The sequence below is a fragment of the Pectinophora gossypiella genome, chromosome 10, assembly GCF_024362695.1.
Source record: "Pectinophora gossypiella chromosome 10, ilPecGoss1.1, whole genome shotgun sequence".
In the NCBI taxonomy this organism is placed as follows: Eukaryota; Metazoa; Arthropoda; class Insecta; order Lepidoptera; family Gelechiidae; genus Pectinophora; species Pectinophora gossypiella.
Window position 1 is genome coordinate 1,197,795 of NC_065413.1, and position 23,795 is coordinate 1,221,589.

The window sequence follows — 23,795 nt, forward strand, 5'->3', positions numbered from 1 at the left end:
AGTGTGTGTGAGTGTGTGCGTGCGTGTGTGCGTGTGTGCGTGTGCGTGCGTGTGTGCGTGCGTGCGTGCGTGTGTGTATGTGGTATAGTTATACAATAAATGCATTGATTTGATTTGAACCGTACAGAACAGACAAGGTCGATTTTACTTTCCATATACAAAACAAAAATCATAACATGATTGAAAATTGAACATGATTGAAATATCACAATTCCTGTGTCCCTGTGTCTATGTGTCTGCCCCTGTTTGTTTGTTTGTGTCTGTGTGTGTCTGTCTTTTGTTCTACGATATACTCAGAATGGTAAGCAGCGGATTTTTTTATTGTTAGTTCCCAGTCCAACAAAAAAAGTAAACTTTATAAACCAAAACAATTTACTCTACAATTTTGACGCCGTGGAAGTAGATAATGGCCGAAGTTTTTAAATGACATTAATTTAGATAATGTTTCAAGACGTCACCTGGGCCGCGCAAGTTTCGTGGGTAGGTACAATTTCGAAGGGAATGCCGACAAAAGAAACTTTAGGCAGCGGATACACGGACGGAACAAAATTCATCAATCAAGTTTATAGTTGCCAACTTTTACTGCAATAGAGTCGGCAAACAGAAAGCAGAATAAAGTTAATATTTGCTGTCAGAATTTTCAGTTTTATGTAGAATTATAGTCACTATTTTACAACAGGTAAGGTAGCGGTTTTATTAATAGGAAGTTTTATTGCTTTGCGTAGTTGACGTAAATAGAGTAGCAACTTTCTGGAGACACCATTTAATCACAAAATATATTTTCGCGCTGCATTTTACTAATATTATAAATGTGAAAGTTTGAGAGTATGGATGTTTGTTACCCTTTCACGCAAACACTTCTGAATGGATTATAATGAAACTTTACAATAATGTGGCTTATATATCAGAATAAAACTGAATTGTAGCGTTGACGGCGACTCCCCGAACGGCGACTGCTTGAAAACACGTCTGTCATTTACATGTACAGTTCAAAACACAATTTTAAGCACGCTACATACGATTTTTTTTTTCCACTGAAATACTAATCTACAATTTATAAAGATATTGTGTGAATTGTCCAAAATGTGACGATAAGTGTCAAGTAAGTAGGAAAAATCTACCAGGAAATTCTTACCGCGGAAACCGAAATCCACGCGGAGGAAGTCGCGGACGGCCGCTAGTAACTTGTAAAAAAGTAAGAATCCGTGGTAGCCCCGATGAGAGAACGCAGGACTTAAATCGTCATGTTATGGGTTCGAATCGGGCTCGAAACCACTGAATTTGACATTTTGAGTTTCAGTTTTTGAACCATTACAGACGGCGATACGGCTCACCCCCTATTATGCTGGTCTAACAGAGAGCTTTTGTTATGCGTGGGTACTTAGGTCATCTTGGATGTACCACTGTTGGGATATCCCAACGGGGTACCTAGTCAGTGGGGTAGGCTCAAGACTATATAGTGTTATGATTTTTTGAATTCTTCTTGTTTTGCAGGATTTGTGCCCAGTTAATGGCAAGAGATATAATGGGTGTTATATGCGTATAATGGGCGCGGAAGTAACTATACACCTCTGCGTACCCCTTTTGGCATACAGGCGTGATGTTATGTTAAAAAAAGTTTGTTTTTTTACCTTTGATGGGTTTGATATTGGCCCCCAGACTTGCCCGAAGGCATTGACGAGGCCTAAGATCGAGCTCGCTCGCCTAGAAGGTGCCTGTTCACTCTGGCCTTGAAAGCACCCGGGCTATATGCATTTGGAAACACAGAACACGGCAGAGAATTCCACTCGCAGTTTGCTTATGTAACTCATAAAGCAATCCCGATTTAACAGTTACTGCGAGCATAGAACGCTAATAAACCTCGGGCTAACTTTAGCAGTTTATTTGAAGCTACGTTCTAGTGGGGATATCCCTAATTTACGTGCTGCACGCCATGCGGGGTGCGGGCTGCGCAGGGGGAACGGAGGGAAGAAATAAAGTGAGTTGACGGTGATATGATATATTCACAGTATGGCAACTATGGACGAAGCCTTTGAACTTCGGAGTTTTAAGACACAAAAAATAATGACAAATGACTAGGATTAATAGTCCGTGTCGTCCATTCAATGAAACAAATGATTGTGATAGTCAGTACTTTGTGTGAAACTATATAAGCTGCTATTGTTGGATAAAATATTACATCGCTATATTAATGTGGTCTTCTATCGTATGGGTTGTGAGGTGGAGTACCAACCTCAAAGGCAAAGTCAAAGTATTTATTGCACACCATATGGTAAACAGTTGTTAGAAATATTATACTATCACATATGGACCCGGGAGGGTATAGCAAAAACAAACAAAATAATATCAAGAAATTACATTAGGCCAGAAATACAAATAATAATAATAAGTACTTAACATTAAACAAACTTTATCTAAAAATAACTATGAAAATCTTAAAAACTATTAATATCAACAAAATCTACATCACTTACTGTCTATTTATCATGTAAGAAAAACTCTTGCAGTGTGTAAAAACTTTTCTCAACCTCATCAATCCTGGTGTCAGGGTCACTATTGAGCCGCCAAAGACCCTTGACATGGCTCATAAAGAAACAAAGAAAGAAAATATTTATTTCCATATTGGACGCCACATTTACAAACAACATGTAACGTGAGGTAAGTAGGTTCGATACTAGTTTGCATTTATGGCAAATAAAGAATCTTATCTTATCGAGAGAAATGAAACGTGTATTTGGCAAGACGATCTACTGAACTATACTGAACCTTTACTAAATAAAATAAAGAATAAAATAAATATAAATAAATAATTATTAGAATTTGAATTTTTCAAAATGATTAGAATTTTAAACTAAAAATACGATTAATCTTTCGAACGCCGGAACGCGGATCTCGACCAGACACAATGTAAAATCTATTGTGTCTGGTATCTCGGCATATGAGAGGTTAAGTGCTTTAATATGTTTTGTAACACATTGAAGGTTACGTAAATTGATTTTGCAATAAAATAAAAACCAATGTAATATTATTTTATTATTTGCTTCATTTGTGCCTATTTAACCAGATCAGTTTAGTTAGATAACCATATCACTAAACTGTAGCGGTGTAGCCGTGATATAATTATATCTCTAGGGATATAACTATATAACGACAATAACTATCTAACTGCGACATATACAAAAAGTATGACGTTTGTATAAGGATGTAGTTACTATACTGGATATAGTTATTTAAACCTTGACGTCGACGATATATTTTATCCAGGAAGTGACAGGATAAACGAGTAAAGGCTTTTACATAGCTGTGTAGTATGCAAGTCGGTTTCAGCGGCATAATAATGTACACGTACCTTTATGTAGTCTGTGTAGTCACGTAAGGAAAAGCAAAGAATATATTCTTGATATTTTTTTCTTCCCATTTCATTTATGAAATGCGCTATTCGCTTTAGCGAAAGCTCATCGACATGTGTATTCTGCCCATCGTAACCTACGGTGCCCAGACCTAGAGATTGACTGAACGTCAAAAGTCCAGGCTCAAGGACTGCCAAGGAGCGATTGAGCGTAGTGTGTTAGGTGTCAAACGAATTGATTGAGTCCGAAACACAACACTGCGTTCAAAACCGGGAATCACTGATGTGGGGCGTAAAGCCGCCAGACTCAAATGGGATTGGGCCGGACATGTTTGTCGCATGCACCCTGAGCAGTGGGCACGGATCGTCACGCATTGGGTGCCTCATGACGGGTACAGGCGTCGTGGTAGACCTCGGAAGAGATGGCGTGACGACTTGGAAGCTTGCCGGAGGGACTGGCCGGAGTGCGCACAGGACCGCGAAAAATGGAAAGATTAAGGGGAGGCCTTTGCCCAGCAGTGGAATCTTGTAGGCTAGATTAGATTGTATATTTTTAATGTCGTAACGTGGCTCCGACAGGCATTTCTTACTCGGCCGAAAATATTTCATATTTTAAATGATTTGATGTGTACATACCCAGACTTACTTAACCCTTTCACGGGCAGAGACCATGGGTCATTGATGGTTCATAATAGATAGTATGACACCTTGATATCGGAACGTCATTAAACTGCCCTTGATTTTCTTCGCTTTTTTCTCTTATCTGTGAATACCACATGAGCCACATTGACGTTTTTTAGGGTTCTGCACCCAAAGGGTAAAAACGGGACCCCATTACCTACTAAGACTTCGCTGTCTGTCCTTCCGTATGTCTATTACAAGGCTGTACCTCAAGAGCAATTGGTAGATAGTTGAAATGTTCACAAATTATGTATCTCTGTTGCCGCTTTAACAAAAAATAGTATTAAATAACAAATAAATAACGGAATACTTCGTGAGCGAGTTTGACTTGCTCTTGGCTGGTTTTTACAAATTTCACTAAACAGACAAATATGCGGGTACCTATAAGATATTGCTCATAACTGTACACAATATTAACACACATAAACATAAATAGCCTATATACGTCCCACTGCCGGGCACAGGTCTCCCGTCAATCGACCGAAGGGGGTATGGAGCATACTCCACCACGCAGCTCCACTGCGGATAGGTGTCACACAATATTATATGAATAAATTATTTTAGCACTCTCACTTAAACAGGGACCTTTATCGCGCAGCGTTTTAGCTTTATCGCGCGTGTGCGTGGCGCCGCATATAGCACGCGATGTCGCTGCCGCTTATGTAGGACCATGAAGAAAGCGAGTGGCGATATTGAGATGTTGAAAGTGAATCCGACAATCTCTATAGTAGTGTGGTGATGGCTAAAAACTTTAACCATCAAGCTACAGGTTCGATTCCCGGTGGGGTCAAAGAAATAAAATTTTCTAAATCGACTCCAGGTCTGCAGTATACTGCCCTCTCTGATAGGTTTAGGAGAGGCAGGTGACCAAGAGTAGGACCTTATTATAGTGTGTTAACGTTAATATAATATACCTATATATTTATTAACATACATACATAAACACACGCCTATTTTCAAGGGTAAGCAGAAGCTATGTAATTCCATTTGTATCTGACATAATTTTCTTGCTTCCACATTCAATTCATACACGCACCGGTTCAGACTAGATCGTGCTAAACCTTTTCTAAGGACATCCCCAATTTGCTATTTTCGTTCCTTACTCCGCTATTTTCCTGGCCACCACTTAACTAGAATAATATTTACATAGAATCTCTCAAGACACACTGAGTAAGCGTGTTAAAGCAAACAGTTTCGAATATACCTTACAGATAGTGAAATTTACATAGCGACGTATTACATCGCTTCACTATAATATACTTAAGTTGTTGCTTACGCATGCCTGCTTCAACATAATTTAACTACTATATGAATACAGGGTGGCCCAAAGGTACACGTTCAAATAAAATATTAGATAGGAGGGCTCGGTGCCTACCAGTTGTGCTAACGATCGGTAGGTCCCGCGTTCGATTCCCGGTGGGGACATATCACAAAAATTACTTTGTGGTCCCCAGTTTGGTTAGGACATTACTGGCTGATCACCAGATTGTCCGAAAGTAAGATGATCCATGCACGTTAAGCCGTTGATCCCAGTTACTATTTACTGATGTAAGTGAGTAATCGTTACATGAGCCATGTCAGGGGCCTTTGGCGGCTCAACTGACACCAGGGTAGATGAGCCTGGTACTCCACATCACAACCCACACAATAGAAGAAGACTGCGGAGAAAGTTTATATATTATTTATTATTATACTACGCGTGATGCTATGTTCTGTTATGGTACGTTAGTATTATATGATCTGTGGTTATGGTAACTAACTGTCTTTTTTTTTGACGTGACTTATTGTATATTTGCCGCAGATGACATTAACTACTTGGCCGGACAAATGGGGATCGCTGAAGGCTCTCACCCGATACAAAGTTTAAGACAACAGGCCTGAGGGTGCCCAGTTGGGCGCGAACCTCGGCTCAGGGCGTCGTCTGAGTGGGAAAATATTTGAAAGAATTGATCGACCCTAGTGGGTCGATAGCGATAAGCGCTGATTGAGGAAAATCGTCGACCACGCCGGCGGGGTCGGTATCGGGGTCGAGAAGTGTTTGGTGTCGCGAGCTGATTGGCCGTCTCTATGGCTAGAGTAACCGGGTCGTCGGGATCGTATATTACATCCTCCGGACGCCGATACTTTTCAGTACCGTCCCTAAGCGGGATGTATTCGGAAGCCGCAACTACCAGGGGATTTGGGTGGTGCAGAGAATAGTATCTGTCAGAAATGTTATATTAGGCCTGTCTAAAGCCAAGTACGTTATTGTACATGTATAATAATGTCACTCTACTATTCTGTTTATATTTCGGGCATGTTGTGACAGTCAACAAAGGGATTATAATTATACGGTTGATTGAGGGGAGGACTGTTCACAGCAGTGGCGAGATGTTTATATAGCATTTGAATGCATATATTCAGTCAGAAATCCAACCCGTGTTACATACACATTCCCGTATTCGACTGTACTCGCATTCTATTTACAAAATATAACGAGCATCTCAAAAGTCCCGTAGCCAGGCCCGTAACATTTAATAGGAGAAAAACAAGTTCAATGCAGGCAGTACTAACTGTACTAACAAGATACTTCAGTGTCGGAGTAATAAGGAGCTCACTGGGTGCACCAGTGACCTTTACTTGGCCGGAATGTCATCACTAATTTAAGAGCCACGCTCTTGTCGGTGTAGCATTTTCCATTCTTGACGATCAAAGGCCAATTATTGCACCTCCTTATAAGACACGACGTTTAATCTGGGGGGTTAAAAAGGCCGGATCAAAACAATTCATTTAAAAAGCGATATTGCAATTTGACAGTTGCGCATATAAAAGTAAGTGCGCAATGCAAACAAATGTCAAATAGCAATATTTCTTTTTTAGATGAATTGCTTTGATGTAGCTCTTCATGACCGGAATGTAAAGATTTTAAATAACCCTACAAGAAGTCACGTCAAAAAACCTTTTATATTACTTATTACTGAATTATAAATACAGAATAACAACACTTAAGCATATTACATAAAAAATCACGTACATAATACTATAAGGATGCACAGAGTCACAAGTAATCAGAAGACGTCAATTTTTCGATAGCATACTTTCTTTCCAATAGGTATATATTTTTGAATATTTGTCAGCCTGCAGGTTATAGACTATTTTCCATCTTTTCGTATTTCTATGTGTTCTAGCAAATAAATAAATTTGATTTGATTTTGACTACCCACAGCCAATGACTTTCCAGACTAAGTTCTCTAAATTAATATACATATAAGGCTGACAGGTAATCAGCTCATCGCCCATAAATAATATAATGGCATATCATTTTAAAATGAACAGACAATGACCCCGATTTGGCCCTAATTTTATTTTAAGTTATATCCGTCATTTTCTTATCCGCCGAAAAGGAAAGGGACGGATGTTTGTCAACAAGTTAATTTTCAAATGAATGTATAACCCGTGCGAGTGAAATAGGCATCTCGCTGGTTTGCAATCCGTCATTATCTGTCGGACGTGCTGTCTAGTTAATTCTGTCGGATTATTGGCCGATGTAAAATTTTTAGACGGATGTTTTAGATTTCTGCTTAAAATTGACTTGTGTTCCATACATTTTATGCCTGTCGATTACCCTTCCCTTTCTTTTTCAACAGATAAGAAAATGTATAACTTAAAATAAAATTAGATGGCGTCTACAGGAATTAGTACTAGAGTTTTGTCTATTTGCTAGAAATATAATTATCAGTTAATGTGCTCTGGCACTTAAGCTGTCTGAACAAAACGCTCGACTGCTCAAACGAATACACTCTTTGTAGCACTCTCTTAAAGTCTTATATTATTTGAGAGAGGATTTCAAAGTGAGATGGTTTGCTTTAATTGAATTCAAACTGCTGTACGTTTGTAGCGCAATCAAGCGGAGATGCTTCTTAAATGCTTTTTTATTTTCAGCTCTTATTGCATTTCACAGCCTCCGTGGTCTAGTGGTAAGAACGTTAGGCTCACGATCTGGAGGTCCGGGTTCGATTCCCGATGGGGACATTGTCGAAATCACTTTGTGAGACTGTCCTTTGTTTGGTAAGGACTTTTCAGGCTTGAATCACCTGATTGTCCGAAAAAGTAAGTTGATTCCGTGCTTCGGAGGGCACGTTAAGCCGTTGGTCCCGGATGTTAGCCGTAAAAACACCTCCACCAACCAGCAGTGGAGCAGCGTGGTGAAGTATGCTCTATACCCTCTCCGGTTGATTGAGAGGAGGCCTGTGCCCAGCAGTGGGACGTATATAGGCTATTTATGTTTTTTGTGTGGTTATTGCCTTTCTTATTTCGTTCTCTTGAATCAAATTACAGATGATTTAAAACTAGTTTTCTGCACGCAAGAGTTCTTTCCAGCGAGCGGAGTTCTTACTTGGTAATTGGAAAATAGGATAAGTAATATAAAGATGTTTAAGTTACAAGTAGGTCACAGGTCACGGTGTTAGGGAGCTTTCTGACGGCGCGGTGTTATTCATGCGATATCGAAACAAGACAAGTGACGATTAAATAATATTAAAAAAAAAATAAGTGGCTTATTTTAGGTTTGCCTTTGCAATGTCATTGCAGCTCTTCCGGCACAAAAAATTAAGATAACTGACCTGAGGGTGCCCATTTGTGACTATAACATAAATAGCCTATATACGTCCCACTGCTGGGCACAGGCCTCCTCTCAATCAACCGGAGAGGGTATAGAGCATACTCCACCACGCTGCTCCACTGCGGGTTGGTGGAGGTGTTTTTACGGCTAACAGCCGGGACCAACGGCTTAACGTGCCCTCCGAAGCACGGAATCAACTTACTTTTTCGGACAATCAGGTGATTCAAGCCTGAAAAGTCCTTACCAAACAAAGGACAGTCTCACAAAGTGATTTCGACAATGTCCCCATCGGGAATCGAACCCGGACCTCCAGATCGTGAGCCTATCGCTCTTACCACTAGTCCACGGAGGCTGTTACACGGAGGCTGGTAAGTACATTAGGAAAGAGAAACCGTGTTACCCTGAATTTAACGCGAGCAAAGCCGCGGGCCAAAGCTAGTAACATATTATACACCCACTCCTCGCCAGCTATGTTTAATTTCCATGTTAAGGTGGCGAGCCTATTGCGATTAATCAGCCACAAATCCTGGAAATGTCCTCCCTAACATGTTCGAGCATTAAATTCAAATTCATATTCAAAAATATCTTTATTCAGTTGGTAACATAGTTACACTTTGAATCGTCAATCTGAGATCCAATGCCGAATATGTCCTTAATTTTTTATGGAATCGCGTGCAAATTGACTGGAAAAACCATAGACTTCTACAATTTTTTCGCGGGTAAAATAAGTGATTGGTGGTGCTAGTTTCTGATTGGCATTTGTTCATATTTCTGTAAGCTACTCTAACTTAACAAAATAGCAATTCTTTAAGTAATGTATTTAAGAAATTATTTAAAAAAAAAGATAATAATAATGCTCACGTCTATAATAAGTTGGTTTGGACGCGTAGAGCGGATGCAGGATAATAGGATTACGAAAGCAGAAAGTATATAAAGCGAAGGTTGGTGGTAGGGCTGGCAGAGGAAGACCTAGAAGGACGTACATTGACCAAATTGGAGATGTCCTTTAGGTAAGGAACAGTATAGCAAATCGAATTTGGATTCCTAATAAAAGTTGTTCACGCACGACACATTCTAGGTACAATGCTAAAATATCCAAGATTGGTTTTAAAATTCTCGATTAAAAAGGGCGGGTGGACATTTTGACTTAGCCAGCAGTTGTGGACATTATATTTGACCATTCATAATTAAATTTAATTTTCTATTGCAATAAAGTGTGGGTCATAGCCGGCGATGAGTGGGTCTGTATTCAAGACACCTCTGCTTATCCTTTTTGGAAAACAGGCGTGATGCTATGTTATGAATTTAATAACGCTGCTTATATTATCACCCGAGGCATAAAAAACGAATTGAAGCGAATTGGGACTGCCTGTAATATCTATGTAATTTGTGTTAATAAATAAATAAAACCCGCTGATTATATTTACAAGCAATTTCTTGAAAATAAAAATAAAATTTATGAATGTGGAGGAAGCAAGAGAAGTGTGTCAGGATCGAAGCAAATGGAATTCCATAGTCTCTGCTTCATCATCATCAATTTAAGAGCCACGCTCTTGTCGGTGCAGCATTTTCCATGCTACTTTTTTAGGGAAAAATAGGGCAGTGGTTTCCCTCTTGCCTTCTGCTTCTCGTCTCTGCTTACCCCGATGGGAAATAGGCGTGTGTTTATCTATCTTTATTTGAGAGCTGCGCTCTTGTCGGTGGAGTAATCGCCGTCATTACTCCATAGATAGGGCGTGTAGAAAGGTGGTTGCCCCAATCGCAACGTTTCTATGTATGTAAATATAAGATAATAAATAAAGAAGCTACTAGTATCACAGTTTAATCTCGAAGGACAAAGACGTAAGATACTACATCCTATCGTAAACCGTATTGATGGCATTATAAAACCCTTGAAAGGGTTCGCCACGATTACCCTGCCATGTTCGAGTGGCACTCTCACCATGTTATCTGGAGTACAATTGGGCCATTCTCAATCCGGTTGTATAATAACGAAACCCTTAAATTACCATATATTCTCACTTTGTAATGTACTTTGAGGTTAAGCGGTGTTCTAATCTAGATTATGTATTCACGTAGAAGTAATCGACATAAATCAAAGGTCGTGTATGTCTCGGTAAAACAAAAATATGGCTTACCAATAGTTTTAAGCGGATTAGACGTTCGCTAAAGATATATTCAATATTCATGTAAAAATTGACGATTTAAAGTGTAAGTGTTACGGCCTCTGTGGTCCAGTGGTTGAGCGTTGGGCTCACGATCCGGAGGTCCCGAGTTCGAATCCCGGTGGGGACATATCACAAAAACACTTTGTGATCCCTAGTTTGGTTAGGACATTACAGGCTGATCACCTGATTGTCCGAAAGTAAGATGATCCGTGTTTCGGAAGGCACGTTAAGCCGTTGGTCCTGGTTACTACTTACTGATGTAAGTGAGTAATTGAGCCATGTCAGGGTCCTTTGGCGACTGAATAATAACCCCAGGGTTGATGAAGTTGAAGAAGAAGATATTTTTTAAGATTGAGTTTAATATGGGTACAGCCCGATCCATAAAAATCTCAATCTAACCGTATTCCGGCTTACCCCGTGCGTTGAAGCAAGACAGACAATCGACGCGCGTTCTCTTACTAGTACTCCTTAATGGTTTACAGCTTCAACAAACTAAAGTGGCCCCATCAGGGGGGTGAGGTAAATCAAGCTCGCACCAAGCTCGTACTGGTGCGGGGCGAAGAATGTCCCTTCTATCTTTAAGTGTTATTGTTTATTCTATGGGCGTGAGTAAAGAGTCCAAAAAAGCAACATCGGAGTAATTCATCTAAAACCAATATTTCAATTTCATATTTGCGCATATAAAAGTAAGTGCGCAATGCCAACAAATGACAAAAAACAATATTGCTTTTTTTAGACGAATTGCTTCGATGTTCTTTTTAACCCCTTAGTTCTTTCGCGTTATATGATCCATCATAATATATTAGAACCGACACAAACAGTTTAATGTTAAGTTTATTCAATGTGTGATCTATACAAATACATACGCGTTTGTAAATCTGGTTTTCCCATGTATAACGCCAAGCACTTAGCAATCGTACCTGAAACAAACAAAAATCAAATCAAATAATACTTTTTTGCTTAAGCGTATACAATATACAAACAAAAAACACACAATGACATTAAACACAAAACTCTATATAGTCAAATATCGTGGTAGTCGACGAGCTTTTTAAAAAACTAAACATAATCAAAATCAAATCAAATATACTTTTTTGCATAGAACTAAATCTATACGTCTGATTGACGGAGCTCTACAATAGAATCTGAACTTATTACTAGCTTAATTCAAAAGATAGCCTCACATTAAGTAGGCGGTCTGTTCTCAGAATGTCAACCGTTGCTTAGTTGCACGTCCTGTTTTTGTTATGGCTTTGAATTCCCATGACAAAGTGCTGACAACAGCTTACGCATTAAGAGGAGATGAAAATGTTGGGGCCACTACACAAAAATGCAATAGGACTTATGGCAGTGACATAGGTTAGTGACATCGTAACGAATACTGAGGGGATGATGCACACCATGATTCCGAGTTAATATCAAGTGGAATTTTCTTGTGTATTTTTAAATTATTTTCAATTCTACACTTTTGCGCTGGAAAATTTCTGATGAGCTGAATCATCCCCTACAGTATTTGTTACGATGTCACTTACACCCTGCGCAAGTACATACAAGTAGCCATACAAGTAGATAGGATGTTAGTGACATCGTAACAAATACTGAGGGGATGATTCGGACCATGGTTCTGAGTTGATATCAAGTGGCATATTCCGTCGGAAAATTCATGAAAATGTTAGTGTTTTTTTTAATTATTATCTTCTGACAAATCATATACAATTTAACAATAAAATTATTAAAGAAAACTTAGTCCATAAATAACCCGCCCCTGACCGTTCCCTGTGCAAAGGTGCCCATAACGCTCGCCGCATTGCCGCGCTGAATAGCAATGGCCAACCTTTGCTCCAAGAACGAACCGGAGCGAGAGTCACCCGTTTTTTCCCTGAGCCTGCGACCTAAATCTGAAATAAAGATTCTGGTGTCTGCCCCCCAGCAGCCAAAGATCTCCACAGCAACGGGCACAAAATCATACAGTGGCGCCAGTGCTACGTATTTTTCCCTTTTCTTCTCAGCAGCGTCCTCAGCTGCCGCTGAAGGAGAGTGGACAGTGCGACTAAGGTGACTGGCAGCGACAGTACTGACGCAAGTAGCGTCCCAAACTAGGCACTTGCCATTTTTCCAAGGCACCAAAGTCAGCCCATCCGGCCTTTTCCCATCGGACCTACATAGGACAAAAATGACTTTGTGATCACTAGTTTGGTTAAGACATTACAGGCTGATCACCATATTGTCCAAAAAGTAAGATGATCAGTGCTTCGGAAGGCACGTTAAGCCGTTGGTCCCGGTTACTACTTACTGATGTAAGTGAGTAATTGAGCCATGTCAGGGGCCTTTGGCGGCTCAATAAAAATTAAACTGAGACGGTTGGCTCGACTATTATAGACGGCGATACGGCTCACTTGTAATACATAGTTATTAACTCATTTATTGCGTGGTTACACCGGCCCACTGAGTTTCTTTCAGGTTGTCTAAGGTTAGCTGGAAAAATCCCAATTAGGGATAAGCTCGCCTATGCTTTATATAACGATAATTCGTATGTACTTAAAGCAATAAAACAAACAAACTACCTCATAATATGTTATGTTACTACACAGATTGTTTTGTAAATTGTATTTGTCGACTGGAATGCTCTGATGGAGGTTCGTGTTGCTTTGTCCCCGAAAACCATCATAACGCCATAACATTACTCTCAGCCAACAACTACATAACATTACAGTTAAATAACCAACGTCGAATGATGAAAGCCGTTTGTAATTACAGTATTTCCAGTTGGCTGAAGATAATGATGACGGAACGTACATTTATATATTTAATTAAAACACATAATAACGGGTTCTTACCGCGTTTAAAGTAGGGATATGAGACTCCCGATATTTCGACACTGTTGCAAGTGCCATGATCACGGGATGACTGATGAGATTGGAGTGGAGTAGGTAGATCCATAATTTTCTACAAACGACAAACCGCACTCACTGTGTCCTCACGTTTCGCTAGTCTCATATCCCTATTTTAAACGCGGTAAGAACCCGTTATTTTGTATTTTAATTATGATAATAACCGCGTAAACTTAAAACAATGTAAGTATATATTTAATGTTACACTATTAATATTATAAGAGCTTAGAGAAAGTTTTAGAGTCAGAAAAGGACAAAGAATTGTTTTTATGTCGGAATTCGCACCTTAAAGGTATGAAAACGTGGGTGGATACCTTTTCGCGGTAGTCGATTTACATAAAATTTTGGTATGGAAAAAGTTTTAGAAATGCCGGAATTCAGCCCTTCAAGTTATGAAAAGGTGGGTGAAAAAAAATACCTTTTCGCGGTAGTCGATTTACATAAAATTTTGATATGGAAAAAGTTTTAGACCTAGAAATGCCGGAATTCAGCCCTTAAAGGTATAAAAAGGAGGGTCAAAAAAAGTCTGCACGTGATTACCGAATTCCATGCGAATGGAGTCGCGAGTGGAAAGTTAGATTAGTATAAGTTTATCTTTCATGTTTTCCGAAGCATTACATTGGTTTACGAATAACTCAAGGGAACACGTTTTAAAATAGTTCCCAGAAGTGCCTTCCTTTACTTCAAGTTTTACTTATTTACGTGGAATTACCTACGGCCCGTGAAGTAGATAATTGCTTTGGGAATATCGTTATGAAACTGGAAAGCGTTTGGTGTGATGTCATTAGGGTAACTATAACTAGTGTAGAAGTGAACATTGCTTAATAGTAATTCTACAGAATTGTAGTATAAAGTACTTCTGGTGGCTACCGGCAAACTTACTACTTTTTGTATTACGAACGAACTGAGGAGACTGGTACGGAGATAACCCTTATTGTGGTTTAACGGTATCAGTGGTTTACCTAACTACTTTGATGATATAAATAAATTAAAAAAATAACTAGTGTTGAAGTGAACATTGTATAATAGTATTTTATACAAAGTATTTCTGGTTGCTAACGGCTTCGGAATTCAAATGTGGAATTATAAATTAGTCATTCAATGGTGCTGATTCCTGTATACACCATATAATTTTATTTTAAGTTACACCTGTCATTTAATTATCCGCCGAAAAGGAAAGGGACGGATGATTGACAGCTCTTAATTTTAGGAAGAATGAGGAAATTAATGAATAACCCGGGCGAATCAAAAAGGTATCTCGCTGGTTTGACGTGTGCTGTCAACATAATTCTGGCGGGTTATTTGCCAATGTAAAATTTTTAGACGGTCGTTTTAGATTTGTGCTTAAAATTGACGTGTGTTCCATAAAAATGCTTGTCGATTACCGGTTAGAAAATGACAGATATAACTTAAAAGAAAATTAGATGATGTTAACAGGAATTAGCACCATCGTCTGTTTAATAATGAAAGGACATAGGGTATTTAAAAAAGAAACACTAACATTATCATGAATTTTTCGACAGGAAATTCCACTTGATATCAATTCAATCATGGTCTGAATCATCTCTCAAACTTTTCGTTACGACGTCATTCATCATCATCTGTCGTTTTCCACAAGGTCCGCTTACCTAACCTAAAGACTTGACAGGGCCGGCTTTTTACAGAAGCGACTGGCTGTCTGACCTTCCAACCCGCGAAGGTTTAGGCCTGTGCTGGATTCGAACTTGCGACCTCAAAGTGAGAGACAAGCGTTCTACCAACTGGGTTACCACGACTCCTCAGCTGGGCAACCACGGCTTCATAGTCTAGTTTATACTACTACTACTCTCTCTCTCCTTGGCATTTATTATTCCCATCTGATGGTGGGGTCTGCCTTCTTCGTACTTTTCTTCCACTTACTACTACTACTGTTACTATTAAACAGTACCTAGTCACTAAGTGAAACTAACTGACATTTCATGATTAGAAATACGTACACGTTACGTTACGTAGACGACTACAAATAATCTCGTTTGTGCTAGAGACATGCCAAGACGTGTCAAGACGTGGCAAGGCGTGTCACGACGTGTCATTGTCAGTTACACGTGAGCACGTTTGACACGTTTACTCATGCTAATTCCACTAATATTGAAACGATGGCACGAGCCAAAGTGGGTTACATGCTAACGAATATCGATCTACTCGTATGTACCCCATTTTTACGGCTTCCCAAGATACAGGCTCCCTCTATTTAGGGAACCTCTATTTGTTCAATATACACCTTATTATTGTTTGAAGGTCACAATAGATTTTCCAACTCGTTATAATCTGGGAGTCTTCAAGGCTAGAGTGAATAGGTATTGGCTAGGTAAGCGTGATCCACCTTAGACCAAATCGTTACTTACCATCAAAATATGAGATTGTGGTAGAGGATTCGATCCCGGTCATGTTTTCCAATCCCGGGATTTCGGGATTATCTAAAGTTAATCTCGGGATCCCGGGGTAGTCCCGGGATTGTCTTGGTAATAGAAAGTGGCAACAAAAAGACAGTGAAATATAACAAATTAATGCATTTATGTCAACAAAAAACTATCAATACTTACACAACAAGAAGCGGATATTTTACACACGTTTACACATTTGTTACACGCACATTTTATTGACTTATATATGAAAAATAAATAATCCCGAAAATTACGGGATTCGTTAAATTCAATCCCGAAAATTTCGGGACTAAAATATGACCGGGATCCCGGGATCGAATCCTCTATCATTGTGGTCGAACGCGAGCCCATATTATTTTTAAAAAAGAAATGACCAGGGACTTTCCAGGCTACGTACCCCAAAGAAAATGTAGAGCGCTGTACAGAGTTGCCTTCCCTAAACCTAACCTTAACCTTCTTATTTCATGAATGACACATGATTATCTTTGTTTTTGGGTATAAATGCGTTTACCGCTGCGCCACCAAGCTCCTCATTATGGATACTTAAGAACAAGATATTTTTTAATCGGTTATATAACTTAGAAACCCCCCCACCACACTAGCGTTTTTCAAGCGTTGTCGTCGTGCCAGCGTCTGCGCGACGTTTACGCGACGTCGCGGCGTAGAAGTCGCGTAGCCGCGGCGTTGAAGTCGCGTCGCCGCGGCGTAGAAGTCGCGTAGCCGCGGCGTAGAAGTCGCGTCGCCGCAGCGTAGAAGTCGCGTAGCCGCGGCGTAGAAGTCGCGTAGGTGCGGCGTAGAAGTCGCGTAGGCGCGGCGTAGAAGTCGCGTAGCCGCGGCTCCCGTCACGTACAATCAGTGTGAAAATGGATTCCGACAAAGAAACACTGCTGTTGATATTACTGATCCAAAAATTACTTAAACGAAAAAAGAAACATCATCGTCAACATTGGGAACATCCTCTGTGAGTGTTAGAGTTCAGGAAGGCGATTATTTCGTATTGTATTGTCAACATATAAAAAATAATCAAAAGCACTTTGTTGATTTATGTAAAGTAGCTTTATTTCTTTCTGTTCAAACCAAATTTTCTGCCTAATAATACGAATATTTGGTTTTCGTACCAAAAAATTTTTCGTTTCCTAAAGTTAACAGTTTATGCAAAATATTAAAAAGGTCCCTTTATGAAACACCCTTTCAGGGTATCAGGCGTCAGCTTTTGTAAAAAGAAAATTTGAGTCAAGTTCTTTGTTATTTTAGCTAAACAGACCTATTAGTCATCTGACATAAAACTGCGAAGAAATGAAACAAGTACAAGACACTTTAGACGGATATTTAATGTTCAGAGAGATGGTTTTTTTTTATAAGCTCTGTCAAACTGAAGGGTTAAAAAGGCCAAATTAAAGCAATCCATCTCAAAAGCAATATGACAACCTAGGTTTACCTCACCCAGTCATCTCGGTCTTTTTTTTTCTTTTTTTGAAATAATAATAATAATAAAAAACCTACAAACCTACGACACACACGTGACGTTTTGACGTGACTTATTGTAGAAACTTACAAACTTGTACACCATCGTAATATGCAAATAAAGAATATTGAATATTGAATATAGATTTGGCGCAGATGGCATAGACTACTTGGCCGGAAGTCATCTCGGTCACACACCGGACACTTCATACAAACAACCTCGTTTTACACAGACACTACACATTGACGTTATCGTACACGCGCATGCGTGTGTGTGACGTCTGACGCCATACGGTTGAAGACTAAACTATGTCTGAGGGGACGTGAGGTAAAACTACCTTAGCAGCTGGTGGGGAGCAGAGAGTTGCCGTTCGATACGAATTATTCCTTATTCTATGCCTCGGTCTTATTTTAGTCTACAATAGTATGGCGTCAGTCTTGAATGGAACTGAACATTTGATTATATTGAATTAGTTGCAAATGAACATAATACGTCAAAGGACTGCGATTCTCGTATACTGTTTCCGGAATACCGTTCGGGGATACGATTTCCGAGGTACCCGGGAGTACAATTACGTAATTTCCGCAAATACGGTTTCCGCTGAATGTACAATTACTCGTTATACGTTGTTGTGGTACAACTTAATTACAAACAAATTGAAACATGATTTATCGAATTGGAAAGGACTTTGTTCCTACATAAAAAGATAAGTGATGGGATTCAATATAGTTTGAAACCTAAATCATGGTAGCCAAATCAAATCAAATCAAATATAATTTATTGCACAGAACTAAATTTCAACACTCAGACATAACACGTGATTACAGTAAAATTTGGGCGGCCATCTTTGATAGCCGTGTTTAGAGAACGCATAACATCATAGTATTACGGGTTCGAATGTTTTTTTTTTTTTTTTGACATGACTTATTGTAGATTTGCCGCAGATGGCATTAACTACTTGGCCGGGGCATTAACTACTTGGCCGGGGGTTCGAATGTAGACTCTGGCTCTAACAATTGTATTCGACTTAAATATAACTCGCGAGGAGTGGATGTGTATATTATACACCTCTGCCTACCCCCTTTCGGGGATACAGGCGTGGAGCGTGATGTTTTTAATTTATTAACAACTAGCGACCCGTCCCGGCTTCGCTCAGGTGCAATGCTGAGGAAAAAATTAAATTATTTACGACATCACATTAAAAACCTGGACAATAACAGTATTTCTCCACTATTTAATGGACTTTATTATACATATAAACCTTCCTCTTAAATCACTCTATCTATTTAAAAAACCGCATCAAAATCCGTTGCGTAGTTTTAAAGATTTAAGTGTACATAGGGATATAGGGACAGAAAAAGCGACTTTGTTTTATACTATGTAGTAATTCTCTGCAAAGAAGACTAAACCAGAATTTTTCCAAGTAATGTGTGCTTTTTTATCCCATCCGAAATTCTGCATTTGCATACACAGACGAGAACACAATACATGGAGCTGTGTTCACGGATTTTCCCAGAATAATCAATCCAGTCCGGGTACGACTTAATTACGCCCACAAATTACAGAATGCCGGCCATTGGAACAGCGCATATAAGTAGCTAACGTACTCTGTGATTAATACCACCACAGCCTAGAATAAGGAATAGTAACGAAAACTTTGAGGGATGATTCAGGCCATGATTCTGAGTTGATATCAAGTGGAATTTTCGGAGCGGAAAATAATTTAAAAAAACACTTAAATTTTTATGAATTTTCAGACAGGAAAATCCACTTGATATCAACTCAGAATCATGGTCTGAATCATCTCCTTCAGTATTCGTTACGATGCAGCGATGTCACTAACACTTTGTATATTACGGCAACTCTCCGCTCCCCACCAGCGGCTGAGCTAGGTTCACTTCACTCTAGCCATAGAGGCAGCCAATCAGCTCGCGACACCAAACACTTCATGACCCTGATACCGACCCCGCCGGTGTGGTCGACTATTTCCCTCAATAAGCGCTTATCGCTATCGACCTACCAGGGTCGATTAATTCTTTCAAATATGTTTCCTCTCAGACGACGCCCTGAGCCGAGGTTCGCGCCCAACTGGGCACCCTCAGGCCTGTTGTCTTAAACGTTGTACCGGGTGAGAGTCTTCAGCGCTCCCCATTTGTCCGGCCAAGTAGTTAATGCCATCTGCGGCAAATCTATAATAAGTCACTCAGTCTCTTGGAAATTGATGTTCAAACAAACATATATTATATAATCATAGAGCAACACGGACTTTATATAATATATTATTAACTTAATACGGTCTCGGTAGAAATACGGTCCTGACAAATTGTACGGAACCATCAGGTCTGACCTTCAAGTGTGCAGAAAAATGTGGTCGCTTTACGGGAAACGTTCGTCCGAGATGGTCCATTTATCACGGAGGTAACCCTTCCGATGGGGGAGATTGATAGCCGTATCGTCTCTTCTATCCGAACTGTCTTTTCAAGTCCGCTGCAAAATTGTGACTGACTTTTTACCCACGACGGAACGGAGCAGGTATATTTGTAGACTTAACATACGTGCGGACTCCATTTTGATGAGGGTCCGAAATGAAACACATTGTTTCCTTCAGAAAAAGATTTTTTTATTTTATTCAAATTTGACTCTGACGGTGTTCAAATTCAAATGCAAAAATTTATGGTAATAATGTTGGTATCATTATAATTATGTTTATTGCACCAGCCCGTGCTCCAATACATAAACTTCTTTCACCCTAAGGTTGCCTGGCAGAAATTACTGTTTAGCAATAAGGCCGCTCTTTGTGCTTATGTTTTTATTCGTATGTTTATGTCCTTTGTATATGCCGTTGTGCAATAAAGTATTGATTGATTGAATAAAAACTAAAGATTCAGAATGTAATTATGTTACCAACTGAATATTGGATATTTATAAGTTCAAGTTTACTTACAGAGAAACACAGGATCCTGAATCTAGAATAATGCCTTAGGTACTATACCAACGTACCATTGCTATTCAAAATATGCTCCACTGAACCCTTTAGCGTTGGTAAATGAAAAGTAAATACAAAGCCTGAAGGTAAGTAAATTATCTCTTTGGCAATCATCTCTCAAATCCAATTTCCTTTAATATTTATAACCTCTTTAAAATCCCGAATTTCCATTTATTTTTCGGTTCAGTACACTTCATTACGCGTATTAATTCGAATTTAGATATTCTTTGGAAAGGACGAATTGAATTCATAAATCAGCAAAGAAATAGGGATTATTTCAACAATTATTTTTGACAAGGAATTATTTCGGATTTCTGTTTCGGCAATAAAAGGCCTGAGGGAAGGAAGAGTGTTGTCAGGGATTTTTTTTATCATGCCACGATTTAAGATCGCTCGCATTTTGGACGCATTTCTGTACGAACTCGTCTAGTACGAATAGGTACGTACGAACACGTAGGACGAATCCCAAACAGCCAAGTTAGTATTATTTTATTTAATCTCTTTATTTATAAAGCAACAAAGCTCATACATCATATATTATATAGGCACGTTAAGCCGTCGTAAAAACACCTCCACAAAATCAGTCCTACACTAGGCATAATACGCTTCTAAAACAAAAAGGTTAACAGTGTTACTACAAAACACAAACTAAAAATAAACTAGGTTTAAAATAGTATTTCGCGCCACGAAAGAAGTCGGCGGATTTTAATGAAACTAACTTGACAAGTCAGAATAATTGTATGTAGAATCTGCGACAGTAACGCCGCGGCCTTCGGGACTTCTTTCGTGTACGGATTATATTTTAAACATAGTTTATCTTTTAGTCTTTGTTTTGTAGTAACACTGTTAGTGCCTAATTGTATCTATGCCAGCATTTTTCCCCCTCTCCCCAGCCCTAACAAAGCGATCATGTTATGTGTAGCTGTCACTCACTGTGTGTGTGTGTGTGTGTTATTGTAACATGAATTCAATTTGTGGTCTTCCGTCACTAGCGAGCTCGATTGGAACAATAGACGTAATTGATTGGAGTTTCCATCGCGCCGCTTACCATAAATTAAACAAGGATAGCTGTAGTTAAAGCGATAATTATTATTAGACACAACTAATCCCAACAAAGATATTTTCGTGTAAAATTACGCCAAGACGAGTTTATATCGATTGAAATGTCAAATGTTATCTGTTCTCATTTAGAGCCAAGCTTCTAACTCTACGCGTCCTAATTATACAAACACTAAGTTTTTTTTTTGACGTGACTTATTGTACACTTGCCGCAGATGGCATTAACTACTTGGCCGGACAAATGGGGAGCGCTGAAGGCTCTCACCCGGTACAACGTTTAAGACAACAGGCCTGAGGGTGCCCAATTGGGCAAACACTGAGTTCACAAACTTTACACTTTAGGCAAATTATGGGGCTTGATCGTTTCGTTACTACAAGAACTATGTAATAGAATGGCAATGAACAGTCATCAATTTCTTACCGTCACCTTACGCTCATGTGATGGTAGCAAAACGGCCAAGCCACATATTCTGCCTAACGTGTAGAGTTTCGGACACTTTTCACCTCGCACCAATTCATTTACCTCACCCCCTACTGGGCCTCAATTTATTTCAAATGGCTGTACCTAAGCCAAACAGTCGACCTCTGTGGTCCACTGGTCGAGCGTTGGGCTCAAGATCCAGAGGTCCCCGGCTCGAATCCCTGTGGGGACACACCACGAAAATTACTTTGTGATCCCTAGTTTCGTTAGGACATTACAGGTTGATCACTCGCTGATGATTCGCTTCGGAAGGCACGTTAAGCCATTGGTCCCGGTTACTACTTACTGATGTGAGTAAGTAGTCGTTACATGAGCCATGTTAGTGGAGTCGATAAATGTTTCAATTTACCAGCGTTATCAGCGTGGTGGTGCCATCAGTTTACCTTTGGTTTTAGTTTCAAACAAGACGATTAACTCTTCAACCCTGGTGGATGACGTTGGTAATTCACCTCACAACCCACACGATAGAAGAAGTCATACAGTCCGCGCGCGGTCCTTTACTCCTTAACAGTAAGAGACTGTTTTCCTCCTTGTACTTAAGCAGTAAGTATCAAGAGCGAGCTGTTGGTAAGTGACAAGATTCACTCTAGCCTTAAAAGCTCCACTATTTTCGCTCGTCACTATTATGAAAGAAAACGTTATTTTGCACATAAAGCCTTCGCTTAAACTACGCTCCGTTTCCCAATTTTCACAACAAAACAACAGGACAATATCCAATTTACCAAGGGGTTCCAAGACTTCGAGTACTATTATCACCTTTCCTAGAATATACAGGGTGTTAGTGAAACCGTACTGAATACTGAGGGGCATGATTCAGCTTGATTCTGAGTTAGTATTAAGCGGAATTTTCCGTCGCAAAATTTATGTCTATTTATTTTCAACTCCGTACTTTTACAACGGAAAATTTTACTCGATACGCATTAATTCATGAACCGAATCATCCTCTTTTACTCGATACGCATTAATTCATGAACTGAATCATCCTCTTTTACTCGATACGCATTAATTCATGAACTGAATCATGCTCTTTTACTCGATACGCATTAATTAATGAACTGAATCATCCTCTTTTACTCGATACGCATTAATTCATGAACTGAATCATGCTCTTTTACTCGATACGCATTAATTCATGAACCGAATCATCCTCTTTTACTCGATACGCATTAATTCATGAACTGAATCATCCTCTTTTACTCGATACGCATTAATTCATGAACTGTGTGACGGAACCAACCCCAATAACCAATATAATGTTCGGAGTAAGGATCGGAGAAGCAAAGGGTAGCTGGTACGATGTGTGAAGGTAGTGCTTCTGGCTACCCTGATAGGGAAAGAGAGTGTGAACATATTATGTTTGTTTTATTAAGTGTGTTACTTTTTTATACGCATTCCGAAGAACTTTACATCATGGGAATCACATACTGTAGGGTAGGTACTTGAAAAGGTTTTTATAAACATTTCATAAGAAATACTAAGCCAAAAACAAAACGTTCAATAAATTTAAATATTAAACCATAACATATACAAATGTTTGCCATAAAGTTTGTGATATATGATATGAGAACAGAGAAGTAACTTTTGTCTAAGTGGCTAGCACAATGGGCATTCCAACCAAATACAAAGGACTCGATTGTTGGCAATAAAGTATAGGAATGATTGCACTTAACATATGCAATGCAGATGTAGAAA

The 23,795-nt window shown here is 39.3% G+C and overlaps 1 protein-coding gene and 1 long non-coding RNA gene across 3 annotated transcripts in view; one reads left to right on the plus strand and one right to left on the minus strand.

Moving 5' to 3' along the window:
* The window catches only part of LOC126370358 (uncharacterized), a 100,039-nt gene extending 91,058 nt beyond the window's left edge, over nucleotides 1–8,981 (plus strand). The window contains exon 3 of the long non-coding RNA XR_007566874.1: nucleotides 8,849–8,981. This is a non-coding gene — a long non-coding RNA (uncharacterized LOC126370358). The remainder of the gene's footprint in view (nucleotides 1–8,848) is intronic.
* Nucleotides 1–23,795, minus strand: part of LOC126370311 (uncharacterized) — a 279,505-nt gene that overhangs the window by 116,981 nt on the left and 138,729 nt on the right. The gene's annotated exons all lie outside the window — the stretch shown is intronic.